The 4,472-nt window shown below is 46.7% G+C and overlaps 1 protein-coding gene across 1 annotated transcript in view; it reads left to right on the top strand.

Moving 5' to 3' along the window:
- The first annotated feature begins 2,924 nt into the window (after positions 1–2,924).
- Positions 2,925–4,472, top strand: part of LOC133394587 (protein split ends-like) — a 7,933-nt gene continuing 6,385 nt past the window's right edge. The window contains exon 1 of the mRNA XM_061663221.1: positions 2,925–4,335. The gene's annotated coding sequence lies outside the window, so the exon portion shown is untranslated. The remainder of the gene's footprint in view (positions 4,336–4,472) is intronic.

The raw sequence follows: 4,472 nt of genomic DNA, 5'->3' as shown, positions 1-4,472 counted from the left end.
CTGCTTGTACGATTCTAGGATTTGGTAATTGCGTCACAGTGCCCGACCGTCGCGGACACCATTCTTGGACAGAAGTCCTAGTACGTAGAGTACTTTCCCTAGGTATGTGCTCGTTCGTGACTATCGTTGCGTGCTTACGGACACGCTTGGGTATGTTTACCATACAAGGTTTACTAGGGAAACCTGGGAAGGACGCTTGCCCTCCCGTCGCGGACACCATTCTTGGAAAGAAGTCCTAGTACGTAGCGTTCCTTATTTTACTTGATCAGTTTGTAATGCATTCGCTTTGTTCCATCGACTTCTGCTACTGCTCACTAAGGGGTGTTCGTTTGCGATGTGTACGATAAGCAACTGTCTATCCTAACCAGCAGTTAATCAACACTTTTCACCCAAGTCATAGGAACATAGAGTACTTTTCCTAATCGGTACACAATTTTGGTGCACCTCTAACCTGGCCGGCACTTTATCGTTACGTTTTGTGCATAACCTAGGGACGTGGTGTAAGTTTCATGATTTTTATGTTTGATTCGGTTTATTATGATTGAAAACTACGCTACGTCCCAGAAATTTGAACTCGACTACTTCCTCCATGTGGCGCCAAAAGCTACTGGGCAACGCCTAGCTAATGCCCCATTTGTACTTCAATTTGCATAATCAATTTTGAAAAATACGCTAAGTCCCAGAAATCTGAACTCGAATACTTTTGCCACGTGGCGCAAAAAAGCTACTGAGAAACGCCTAGCCTTTTACCCATTTATAATTTAGTTTTCGTTATTAGTTTTGAACAATACGCAAAGTTCCAAGAATCTGAACTCGAATACTTTTTACATGTGCCGCCAAAAGCTACTGAGCAACGCCTAGGTTGATACATTTTTGGTACATGGAGTGTATGCATGCAGGATTACTGCCGTGCTGGACCGGAAAATCGAACTTGCTACTAGAACATAAAGTAATTCCCCTAGATAGGTGCTTTTGCATACCTCTGATCGACGACCATGCAACGTGCGACACGCGTAGCTAGGCTTGCCCAAACAAATTTCCTAGGATAGCACCAAATTGCACACCTTCAGGGGTATATTTTGGTACCGTGTACCGTGCATGGTACAAGTATCAGCAGCTCGTGCAATTTATTTTGCATCGTGTTGCGGTTCCTGGTGCGTCGGGATAGGAGTATTTCGAGACTTTCGCCAAGCGTTGGTGCCATTTGGGGGATAATTAATGTTCTAGCCACAATAAACGTGCCACATAATGCCAATAAGGAAAAAGCCGTTTTCTAGGGACTTCCAGTCAAAATGTTTGCCATCAGCGCTTTCCTGTCGAGTTCAGGATCTGGGACTTAGCGTTTTTTTTTCACGATCCAATCCAACGACCAGATCGTGAATAAACAATACATACAACAGTGCATCCCTTTAAAGTAGGAAAAGGCCGAATTCTAGGGAGCTCCAGTCCAAAAGGTTGTCATCAGCGCTCTCCTCTCGAGTTCAAGATTTGGGACTTAGCGTTTTTTTCGCGATCCAGCCAAAAGACCAGATCGTGAAATAAACAATTAATATAACTGTACTAGTACATCCCTTCAACTGAAGCAAGTGCACCATACATGACCCGTACGCCAATCATCCATGCACATGACACGTCAACTAAGTCAACACATGATACAACTTGGACAACTGACGGGTAAGTAGGTCATCTCGTACACGACGACACATCGACCAAACCAGGTCAACACGTCACATGCACAAGACATCCTACTACCAAGGCCGGCCACCTCGACACACGACGTGTTAACCGAACATGGTCAACAACACCATCATGTGCAAGGCAACCGGCCCAAACGGATTAACTTATACAACTTGTAACGAGCAGGTGTGTAAGCTTACTGGTTTGGTCGGCACGTTTCTCACATCAAGACAATCAAGTCGAGAACGAGGCACGCCGACAAGCTCACTAGTGTTACGTGTTCCGCTCCATACCGTGTCAAGTCACTCGTCTGACACGGAAGTAGCCAGCTCTTGTCCACTAGTGTAAAGGAACGGTCTCCAGACCAAGTCAAGTCACTCGTCTGACAAGGAAAGAGCACGCACCAAGCTTCACCAGAGCACGGCACCACGGTCCCCAGACCAAGATGGTTCGTTGCGCCATCGAGGAAGGGGCACGCGATCCCTTGCTACACTTAACTAAGTACACTCTTGCTCTCACAAAAGTATCCCCTGTGTCGACGTGGTCCCCAGACCAAGACGAGCTTGCGCACATCGAGGAAGGGGCACACGGACAAACCACCAAGCATGGGTCGCCTGAGAGGATCGATGCGAACGCATCTCTACAACTCGCAGCTCCCAGCCTGAAGTCCCGTCGTTTGCGGGCGGTTGATAGGTGTCGAAACTAGGTATATCCACGTTGGGCAGAGCTCAAGCCAACGGCGTTCCCAGTTACGGTACTAACACGTGCAGCGAACTCCACTCGTTGCGGCCTAGGTATAGCGGGATGAGACGCCGGGCTGCAGACGCAGACTCCAACGGATCTCAGAGGGTTGTTAGGCCCGCTAGCTTCCGAACACCTAATGGGTTTGAGAAGCGCTATCAGCTCGGATTGGCTACGACCTTAGAGGCGTTCAGGCATAATCCAGCGGACGTAGCGTCATACCAAAGTCCGGTCGGACTAGTATTGAGCCAGTGGTCCGTACCTGTGGTTCCTCTCGTACTGCACAGGAATTCCGTTAAGATAGCGACTATAAGCACACACCAGTAGGGTAAAACTAACCTGTCTCACGACGGTCTAAACCCAGCTCACGTTCCCTTGAAAGGGTGAACAATCCTACGCTTGGTGAATTTTGCTTCACAATGATAGGAAGAGCCGACATCGAAGGATCAAAAAGCCACGTCGCTATGAACGCTTGGCGGCCACAAGCCAGTTATCCCTGTAGTAGTGTCAAACGTGAGGTCGTACTGTACCGACACGTTGTGTTTGGGCTCCGAAAAAAGGACTTAAAAACAGTGCAAAATCGTCGTTAATCGACTTTAATAGTGTGAAAAACGTGCTCAGGGCACCTGATTTACCCTTTAAGAGCGTTATCAAGTGTTTTTAAGGCGAAAATTCAACAAAAATCGTGCATTTGTGTTTGTTGCCTATGAACCCCCCACCATGTGTTTGTGTGACATGGTGTAAAAGCAGAAAATCGAAAAAAGTGCCCAAAAAGTGCCAGAATTGCACGATTTTAGTGTAAACAGTGCATCTGAGCACGAAAAAAGGTGTTAAGAAGTGATCCGCGCATGAAAAAACCACAAAATTGTGAAAAAAAAGTTTTGCGTCATCCAGCCCATACTGGGCCAAGTAATCGCCGGATCTGTGTTTTCAGCGATATAATTTGCCCAGATTCTCGCCGGGTGTGGTTTTTAAGGCCATCGGGTGGCCAAAGAACGTTCATCCAGTGAAAACCGATCGAAAATCGGCCGTTTGTGACCGAAAAAAAGTGAAATAATATTTAATATTATTCGGTGAACAAATTTACGAAAATTCGGTTCCAGGTGAAATTGGGTGAAATTGGGTGGGTTGACTGTACGGCCCCTGATGGCCCCTGAGTTAAGGTGCCGTTACACGAGTAACCATAGTTTAGGTGACCATCGACGTGCGGAAAATTTTTGTGACATCGGCCTATTGCGAATGCTCACCGTGTGTTTGTGTGACGTGGTGCAAAAGAAGAAATTCGAAAAAAGTGCCCAAAATGTGCCTGAGTTGCACTATTTTAGTGTAAACAGTGCATCTGAGCACGAAAAAAGGTGTTAAGAAGTGATCCGCGCATGAAAAAAACCACAAAATTGTGAAAATAGTTTTGCGTCATCCAGCCCATACTGGGCCAAGTAATCGCCGGATCTCTGTTTGCAGGGATATAATTTGCCCAGATTCTCGCCGGGTGTGGTTTTTAAGGCCATCGGGTGGCCAAAGAACGTTCATCCAGTGAAAACCGATCGAAAATCGGCCGTTTGTGACCGAAAAAAAGTGAAATAATATTTAATATTATTCGGTGAACAAATTTACGAAAATTCGGTTCCAGGTGAAATTGGGTGGGTTGACTGTACGGCCCCTGACGGCCCCTGAGTTAGGCATCGGTTGTCAAACGGCCTGACAGCTCGGACGGACCGATCGTTAAGGTGCCGTTACACGAGTAACCATAGTTTAGGTGACCATCGACGGGCGGAAAATGTTTGTGACATCGGCCTATTGCGAATGCTCACCGTGTGTTTGTGTGACGTGGTGCTAAAGAAGAAATTCGAAAAGTGCCCAAAATGTGCCTGAGTTGCACTATTTTAGTGTAAACAGTGCATCTGAGCACGAAAAAAGGTGTAAAGAAGTGATCCGCGCATGAAAAAACCACAAAATTGTGAAAAAAGTTTTGCGTCATCCAGCCCATACTGGGCCAAGGTTTCGCCGGATCTCTGTTTTCAGCGATATAATTTGCCCAGATTCTCGCCGGGTGC

The sequence above is a fragment of the Anopheles gambiae genome (assembly GCF_943734735.2).
Source record: "Anopheles gambiae chromosome X unlocalized genomic scaffold, idAnoGambNW_F1_1 X_unloc_21, whole genome shotgun sequence".
Classification (NCBI taxonomy): Eukaryota; Metazoa; Arthropoda; class Insecta; order Diptera; family Culicidae; genus Anopheles; species Anopheles gambiae.
This window is presented reverse-complemented; position numbering and strand designations above follow the sequence as displayed.